This window comes from Eurypyga helias, unplaced genomic scaffold, assembly GCF_000690775.1.
Source record: "Eurypyga helias isolate BGI_N326 unplaced genomic scaffold, ASM69077v1 scaffold16763, whole genome shotgun sequence".
Taxonomy (NCBI): Eukaryota; Metazoa; Chordata; class Aves; order Eurypygiformes; family Eurypygidae; genus Eurypyga; species Eurypyga helias.
This window is the reverse complement of record NW_010240712.1, coordinates 64,460-74,577: the sequence shown is the minus strand read 5'-3', so window position 1 is coordinate 74,577 and position 10,118 is coordinate 64,460.

Sequence of the window (10,118 nt, the reverse complement as noted above, 5' to 3'; positions counted from 1 at the left end):
AGCAGCCGGCGAGCAGCGGGGCCGGTGACACATGGCTACTCCCGCTCCAGAGGGACGTCGCAAGGCGACGGGCGCCCCAAAAGAGGACCTAATCCTCGCCGTGGTTCTCCGAAGCCTTTCCAAAAGACCCACCCCAGTTGTCAACACCGCAATAAACAACCTGACCCGGCTTCTTTTGCAAGAACCTAAGCAATTCCCCTCTCCCGCGCAGTGAGCTGGAAGTTCAGCCCTGCCTGCGCGCTCCTCTCCGAGCGCTCGCGGAGAAAACGAAGAGTTTAACCGAGTAAGCTCTTACTGTCTGCCTTTAGATTTCCGTCTTCGCACTGGAGTTGTGTTTCTGGCTGTTTCTGCGAAGCGGGGGCTGAAGAATGGTAAGAAGATGTTAGAATAAACAGGAAGTGCCGTGCAGCCGGAGCGCAGGCTGGAGGGAGCCGGCGCTGGAGCACTGCCCTTCGCCGGCAGCCCCCGGGTCTCTGCCTCCACGGTAGCAACCTCCGCTTTTCCTGAACGCCAAAGAAACCGCAAAGCATTCCTTCCCTAATTCTTCCCTTGCGAAGGGGCGAGATCGGCCGGGAGCTCGCAGGTAATCTCCAAGTTGGGTTTAGCACTACACCAGGCGCCAAAATCTGGCAGTTGTGCATTATTGAATTCCCCCCCCCGGCTCCCCATCTGTAAGCAGAAACATGCAGAACTAATTACGTCCTCAACTAGACCAAACAGCGGCAAAAAGCACACCTCGCTTCTGCATCTAAGCAAATTCGTATTCACAAGGAAGTTGAGCCAAGCTTGACTTTCCTACCCTCTACACGGCTGGAACTTGCTCTTAACCCGGCTTGTGAGGCTGGCCGGGCTTCAGAGCTACTTTCTCCAACTGCGTGAACCGAAATATAAACAACCACCCAAAAACGCAACTTGTCTCGGGCGCAGGACTTGCATCCAGCATCTCGGAAAGCGTGCCTCCAGCACTCCGGCAGAGGCTTTCCCTTCTTGGCCGTCTCCTTCCCCTCCCTAAACCAAACTACCTATTTAACTCAGATGACTAACTAGCCGTCTCCCCACCCAATTATCAAAGCCCTGTCTCCTGTCATATTGGTGACATGACACAGATATTGTCAAGAGAAAGTAAACTGGGGCTGGCACTCGAAGGCAGCTCGTGAAGAGATGAGCAGTCGAACAGCCATATTCAATAAAAAAGAGGAACAGGATTCCTTTAGAAAATGTATTGCTGTTGTGGCAACGTGCTGCTGCCGCTGAAGGGACTGATTTGTTATTTAGCATGTAGTCTCGGACTGTCTGTCATTCTGGGTGCTAATGCTCTGCTAAAATAACTCATTGGGAGCTGTCAGTGGGATGTTTACATAGGCCCCCAATCTTTTCTTCATACAAGGAAATTTTTTACTGGAATTCATCTTCTTTTGATCTCACATTCAAAGCAACAGCAGCTTGATAGACATGCAAGTCTGAAAGCAAATCCAGACGCTGAAGATAAACCGCCAGAGTATGACAGGCAGGAGCATCTAAAGCTTATAAAAATGAAGAGAACAGCATGTCGTCTGAGTATTACAATAGCAGAAATCAAGAGACATATTAGGTGGAACTGATCAGCCACAAAAACAGTTCAAAAGGCAGATCATAGAAACAGAAGACTAAGCTAGGGGAAAAAAAAAAATTGGAAAGATCTGCTTTACAGAGGCATCACCTCCTTTCTGAGCACCACAGCGTTTCCGCTCCGGCATGTAAACTTCAGGGAGAAAGAGGAGGAGGGCTGGTGCCTTCTACCACCTCAGCAGTTCTTACCTCCAACTCACCAATTAATGTGCCGAGTGTACATTTCAATTACGTGTTATTCAAAGAGACACAAAAATAGGACACGGTGCCACTTGTGTCTAAGCCCAGCCCTGCCGAACGCCGCAGGGATGGGGAATCTGCGCCTCTTCGTAGGGAACAGGGGAATCGCATCCCCCTCCCTACGCCACGCAAGAGGGGCCCAGGCCTCGGCCCCCGCCACCACTTCAGCTTCTGCATCTTTCACAGGGCTGAGTCTTGGGATGCTCCTGAGCTCTGCCTCCCCCACCGGTGCAGAAATGCTGGTTCAGAGGGGAATTTTATTTCAATTGAATTACATGTGCCACAGAGTCCGCAGATGCGTACCGACGACGGCGCTTGCCGGGAAACAATTGCTGAAACTTTCTCTAGAAACCCATACATTTTTAATTTTTCTTCCCCAAATAAGCTTCTTATTCTAATTGAAGTCAGCAAATATAATGAAAAAGTAATTCTCAAACAATTTTGTACTTAGAGCTGTTTGTTAACAAACACCGAACGAGCAGCAGCGTTAGGTTAAAGGGCAGCAGGATTCCACATTATAATTTAGCCTGCGGTTATTTCTGATTAAGAACACCCTCCGGGACAGCAAAGCGAGATCTTCTTTTGCAGCAGGCATAGCTTTTAAAATTAGCCTCTTCTGCATAATAAAACCAACAGGAAAACTGCAGATTTAAAACCGTATTAACCGATTTGAAGCAGTGCCATCAGTTTCTGCCTGGCTTTCTGCAAAACACCGTTCCCTGCCTCAGTCAAGTTACAAATGTAAAAATGCTTCCTGGATCCTGAAACTGTGGTAAGAAAGTCACCTTCTGTCATGCTTATGTAGCTATCTAATGTGCTAAAGGCTGATTATTTATCTTTAAACTGTACTAGTTTAATCTTTTAAGGTCACCACTAATCTGCTCCAACCTTTTAAAAAATAGCAGCTTTCAAGACTTACTGCTGGAATCACTAAACTCCACGCTGAATGTCATTGTAAGGGATACATTAGCCAGAGTGAGTGCAGTTTTACAATGTAAACACCAAATATAAACCCCCCACCTCAACGAGAAGAAAAATACGATCTCCACGCCAGGAGAAATGTCAGTAAATAAAGACCAACAGTGTACTATTTCACACAAAAACCGTTCCAAATCACGTCGCTCTCCCTCCCCCTCCCAGTGCAAAATTTGGGTATAATTTAAAGGATCATTAGGTGGTTCTTCTCTATCTTTCCCCTTTCGCAGCGGCAACTTCCCATGCCTGCCGCAAAGCCTCGGGACCGCATCTGGAAGTTGCTCCAAGCCCAAAAACCCCCTTCGCAGGTTATTTGTGTGCGCGTGCTGCACAGTGGCCCTTCCATAGTCTTTTTTTCTTTTCCCCTGAACTACTTCTGGACTTGAATGTCACAGTAGACCTTGAATGTGAAACGGCTTCAAGCTAATTGCTTTAATTGCTTGAAGATGTGCAGGCAGGTGAAACCCGATCCCCTTGGCCATTGTAGAGACCAGGAACAACACAGGAATGTTTACATAGTGGTTTGAGTTTAATAGACAGTAGAGCTGAGTTTCAGACAGCTAGCAAAAACACAGCTAATAGGTGACCTCTTAATGTAGTCCTCCTTTTCAAAAACAAAATACAATTTCATTTTATACAAGGCAATGTCCCAAAATGCCAAGGTTATCTGCTTGACTTTTTGAGCGAGCGTGCACTGCGTTGCACCTGACATTTATACCAGAAACTCTACCCTGAATGCATTCCCCTCTACCTTAAAACAAAAAGCACTTTATGTGTCAGTCACCTTACAAACAGATTAGAGCTGGATGGGGTTTCCTACGACATGCAGTCATTTTAATTTAAAACTGAGTGGTTTTCACCACTGTCCTTCCCCTTCTGCCCCAAAAACACATGGCGGGGGTGTAACCCAAAACACCATCCCCTCTGCATCCCTGCATCCCCTCACCTGGGCACTCCCACCCCCCGGGGGGGACCAGCACAAGCCCTCAATGGGCTCTCCTGGAAAGGCAAAGTACAACTGTCACTGACCTCTACTGCTTTTCCAGAGCTTCTGGGGTAGTTGCTACACACTGGGAAGACACGGGCTGGCTGCGATGCGCTTTTTCAAAGGCGCAGCTTGGTTTCACGCACGGCACAAATTCGGCAGCTCTTCCTCGGGCAAAATTCCTCCTGACTGAGAACTCCAGCATTTGGGGTCACTGAGAATCAGGCTTGCTTTCCAAGAATCATGAGGTAAGTAAAACACACTCGAAACCAGCCAAAGACCGGTGAGCGCAGCACAAGTGTAGAAAACAAACCAGAAAGGGTGATTTTGGCAGTAACGGTAGCAGAAAGGTATTTACTCTAAGTCTCGTCCAAAAAACAAACGCTGCAAACAGGTAATACCTCAGGGTGACTTTCCTGGCATGGGCACTTCGAGTTTTGTTGCTAGTCTTAAAAAAAAAAACAGTTAAAATTGCTGGCATTGAGTGAGTATTAAGCAGGGAAATGACGTGTTATCTCCCAGACAAATAGGAATAAATAAACGAGCATTTATGTCAGAAGGAAAAAGGGAAGGCAACCTGAGGAACAAGTCTGGAAAAAGCACAAACACACAGAGGCAGAGGAGGGGAGGCCAAACCAACGTGTATTCAAGTACCAACGAGAAAGGAAAACCACCCCCAACCCCACAGCCCTGTGAGTACAGGGCATTTCCAGCCTCATCTTTGCAACCCTGCCCAGAAAGTTTCCAATTCTCCAGTACCTTATGGTGAAACTCCCACCCCCCCCGGGGCAGAAGCAAACAGAAGCAGGAGGAAGGCTGCTCCAGCCACTTCTGGATGCAACCTTGGTTTTCAGGAAGACAATAGACGCTGGTTGCTGAGCTCTACCTTGCCTGTTATTCCCAATCCTCAGAAGCAAATGAGTAACTGATCTCAAATAATACAGAACAAAGGGAACAATAGGAGCTAGAAAGCAAGACGGGATACTTGGGAACATGCCTCTTTCTGTTGAGAGACAGTCTCTCCAGCACACACCGACTTCTTGTCCCATGTCATCGCCAAAAAGCTCAATTCCACCAACCATGGGGGTTTAATAGATTTTTTGTTTTGTACCCCCACAAAAGAGGAAAATAAAGTTGAGAACAGAGAAGAAAAAAAAAAAAAACACACCATACCAACAGTGTCAATTTAAAGATTTAGTATAAACTAGTTCAAGCCTGTGGGAGGAACGCTAAGTGGAAAAAGTAAACATGGTCCCCCCGAGTAGTTCCCCTGGAAGCCGAGCACGCAGGCAGCGCCTGGTACCGCCGGCTGCCCCGCGCCTGGGGAGGTCAGCCCAGCTATGCTAAACTGACAGGTTCAGTTTACAGCAGGCCAGCACTTTGTTTGGATATACTGGCCTTGCTCACCGCCAGCTTAACAACAGATGGCTAGAAAACTTTCATTATGTTGCAGAGGGCTGAACTGCAAACAATCGGGGAAAACTGTGAAAAGTTTAACTCCCTGCAAGCCGAGCGGGGAAGCGCTCGCCGCGCCAGCCGGCCTCCCCGCTCCCGCCCTGGGCACGGGCACCCTTAAATTAATTAAAGCGGGATGGGATGATTAATCATACCTGGGCACGGTCCTGCGGATGCTTGGAAAAAAGAATCTGCGATTTGACAAGGTCATTTCAATAAAAGTAGCATTCCAGAAGAAAATGGACTTTGATGGATTGCGAAGCCGATTTTAAACCTTCCTCGAGCCTGTGGCTTCAGGGAAGTTACAGAAAGTTTCAGCAATAACCCCCAGCCAGGGTTTATCAAAGGCTTTCCGACGAGTGTTTTTCCACCTCCCGAAACAGAGCCTCCGACCCTCGAATTCCCGCTTCAAACTTTCCCACCTGACGGCAGGAGAAGGCCGCCAAATAATCTAGCACGCAGATCTGAATATGATTTATCCAAATCTGTGTATAATTTAAATATTCATTAAATTGATTCGATTCATATGCACCCTAATATCTTTTAACGCTCTAAGGCAGGTTATAAATGCACCTGCCGAGGTTTAATTCAATTGACAATCTTACATACATCTCATCACTGGAAACGCATTATTTTATATTATTCAAGAAATGAACAAATCTGTTTTCCACAAATGTATTTTAAAAGCGACTCTTTCCTGTTATTGAAAGAAAATTGTGTTTATTACTCCTTTAGCATAGTGTAAACTCATAAACGTCAACAGAGAGTACAAGGAAAACTGTCAACTAAATATTGTTTCCTTCATGAGCTGCTCTTCCAAGTCAATTACGCCTTTCAACTTCTGGGGCATTGTATGATAAACTGGCAGTAAAAATCATTCACATTAATATACCATGGTGCCTTGCCTGCAAAAGGTAATTAAAGAAGTAAATGACTCATAAGAATAGACATATTAGCTGCAAAATGAAAGGCAACTGAGCTGCCACATGAAAATATGTACCATTAAGATACTGCATTTTCATATTCCTGTAATCAGCTTCAGTAGACTAATGCTTATTTAATCCAGTTCTCTGCTAAGTCCATCAACAACTGTTTTTTGCTGTTTTCTCCTTGACTGAACATTATGTGTGCAGGTTTGGAATAAATACTGCAATAAGATTTTTGCATAGTCAATTGAAGAACAGGTTTTTTATCTTTTAAAAACTATTTTTCTTTCCCACCAAGAGGACTATAGCCGAGAAGGATATCAAGAAAACCCCCATTTTCTGGGCTTCTTTCAGTGCCGATACGCTCTGAGTGAAATATATACCCCGATCTAGCATTTACCATTTTGATTCGTGAAACTATTAGCAGGAAAAACAAGCCAAATCACTCCAACTTCCCTATTCTTCACATAGGAAACGCTTTGCCTTGTGAACGCGGATTTTCATTAGGGTTAGAGAACTCAGGCTGGTTTTCTCAAGTGTTTGGGGAGAGGAGCAGGCACCACCGGGTTCACGGAAGGGATGGGCAGCCCGAGGGGCATCGCCCTCGAACGATGTACATCCCAACGAAGTGCCCTTCACCTTCACCGCTCTGACTTTTGGGACGCTTCAGATGACAAAAGACCTGAACCTGTACACCCCCCTGGCATCCCACCCTGGCAGCAGGACGACCGAGCTCAGCGCCAACATGCCCCTGTTCTTTGGGAGAGGCCTTGGCTGTGAGCTCACCCTGCTTTCGGGTGACGCATGGCACGTGTCTCGGACCAGCCCCGCTCCCTGGCCATCATATAAATACAAGCCTTTTGGTAAAGGGTGTTGGGTTTAACTTCCCAAGCTGTGTCCTCCTCCTTCTCCCAAAGGGACGGCAGGGAGATCGTAAAATTCAGAGGACAAAGTACACTTGTCTCCATCCTCCAAAATACCACCCTGTAAAATACTCAAGCATTTGTAACTCATCCTGTTTGCAAGCAGTAATTAAAATATTCTTTTCATCACAATAATAGCTCTGCAAGGCCAAGATCCAAACTGCTTTCGACTGCACGGCTACCACAATTATTTCATTTTCTAAAGTACGGGGTGGAGTTAACTCCAGTATCTCAGCTATCACTATGGTGCGACCGTTGACAAATGCTGACTTTTCTAAACGGCAGACGCCGCGGATGTACCATCCGTCCTTTATTTATTGTGCCCGACAGGGGTTTATCCTTGCAAAAAGAGATCTTTCCATAAAAATCTTAACACGATGCCTCACAACCTGCATTATATGTTGCTTATTTATCACTATCAGTACAAAATAGTATAAGACTTAAAATGTAGGATCAATCATTATTTAAACTGTATTATTGCTCCTCCATTTGAGCAGACATCACTTTGTACCCACAATTAATGAGCTCTAGTCCTTTTTCTAATTAAGGAACAAAGGTTCTTGTGTGCAGAGTATAGAGTGACACTGTCTAGAGAACACACATTTAAATAGAAGAGAATCCTTCTAATTACCTTAAAATAGGATTTTTAATATCCAGGAACATAATAGGATCAAGAAATTAGAGCATTTCCAACAGCATTTGCAAATAAGTCATTACAAAACACTGTTAAAAGGTAATACTGCATCCCTAAAAATAGTGGCACCTTATGGAGACTAGTGCCTAACACTTCCATATTTATGTAATGAACCTTTTTGCACTGACACATGGAAAATGCAATACAGAAATTATTTTATATATGTGTATACATTGGGACAAATCAAAAAAAGAAAAAAAAATAGAGGAGTCGGCTATTGGAGCATAAAATACTTTAGGCTGGCACAGATTAGGATCCAAACACGTAATTAAGAAAGTCAGAGAGGTAACCTCGCTTCATCTAGTAATTAGGGCTGTTAGACATAGGATACCGTCTCTTAAAAGTGTTACAAATACACCACACTACGAAATAACCTGCACTGCTGGGAAAGTATACTTGCTATCAAGGGCAAAGCTGCTATACACTGAGGTAACAGTAAATGACAGACTGTTGTTCAAGTCCATTAGCTGCTATGTGATAGGAGCACATTCACTAGCACACGACCTGTGAAAAATCTTAGATCTCTTTAAATCTTTGAATTGGATTGCTGCATTAATTCTTAAGAACTGCAATCCTTCAACCAAGTCAAATTACCCTCATTAACAGGGGAAAAACTGCCTCTGCAATAAGTTAAAAAAAAAGATATTTATTACCGATAATCACTTTCACGTACTTCACCTGGAAGTGTGACAAACTGGGACAACAACTCCAGAGCCTGCCACCAGTTCAGCTGCTGGTGGGGACGGGATGGAGGGGCTGTGCCCGCGGAGCCGGCTGCGCCTGTGCGGGCACGTTCCCGCACCGACGTTCAGCGTAAATAAATGTGCTTCTTGTGGGGGGAAAAAAAACCTCAATGAACGTTCTAAGAAAAGACAAATCCCTAAGAATAAGCACAGGCGCTGGAGCGATCTGTGTGTGCGCCACTGAAATAACCGCAAAAGAGGAGGGGAAATTCTCCGGTTATTCAAGGCTTGATTAGAACACTACTTCGTAATTAGGCGTGTTACAAGTATTGTCATCAACCAGAAAATTCATGTACTAGCTAAAAGGTCTCAGAAGCTGGCTCAAGCCTTCTATTCATTAACAACATCTGCTATTAATGTTTAACCCTCATAAACATGCACAAAACGCTCAGCATTCAACCAAGATTGAAAATAAATATTTTGTTGTTCTATTTCATCCGCGTTGGTGATCTGCGGGGTTCTGCGAACATCCAGAATCGCTCAAACGGCCGCAGAGATAACAGACACATATTAGGTCTTTGTTGGAAAGAAGGTATTTCTTTCACCAGTCCCTGCTTCTCTGCACTTCCGATGTTACAGCTTCCGAGCCAGGCCAGCGCGGCACAGCACGCAGCCACGCGACACACACGTATACACACGCCTGTGCGACAGCATCAATCATTTATTTTAAAGGTGAGACTCCCTGGAACAACGTTCAGGCTGAGTGTTTCAAAGGAGCCGCTGTTTAAATTTTTTCTAATTTAAAAACGAGCGTTCCCGGGGATGGAAGATTCCCTGTGAAACGGGGAACTGAGTCCGGGATCCAGAAATGAGAAACAGAGCGTTTCATCTTCATTTCACTGCTCCCAGCGCAGATGAGAGCCCTGATCTCGCAGTCGGATCCTAATGGGCAGATCTTTGGAAGAGTCTTTGGAAAGACTCGTTTCCACCACTGTGGTTTTAATGTAAGCGTAGCAATCTGCTTGTGCAGGCTCATTTACAGCGCGGAGACAGAGCTAAGCGGTGAGCTAATGCGACCCTCTAATGACTCCTGGAAACGCATCAGGACATCCTCCATCCCCGTCCCTCTTCCCGCGGATGGGTGTAGGTAGCACACGTCCGCCCCTGCCCGTCCCCACCTCGGCTCGCGGGGGCAGCCCCGGCGTGCCGGCGGGCAGAGCCCCGGTACCAGCGCCAGGCAGGCAGAGATCCAGCCCCTACTCATCTGACCGTCACGTTTCTCCTTTGCAGCGAGGCCAAAATACAAACCAAGCCACAAAAGTAATGAAAAATACAGCTCCTTTTTGTCTTCAAACATGACATCCATGGCGGATTCACTGTCTGCATGTTGCAGCACGCTCTATTCTTAGCACTGTGCCTTTTAAAGTTAGGCCCATTATTTTCTACGGTGTATCAAGATCAGTATGTATAACATATGCCATATTGTTGACACTTCCCTGGATGTATTGCATGCCATATGCCTAAAGCACTAAAAGGGGTGATGAACAGAGTGGCAATACTGAAAGGAGAACAAGATACACCGAGCATGTTGAATGAATTCAGTTATATAATTCAGCCAATAAGGGTTTC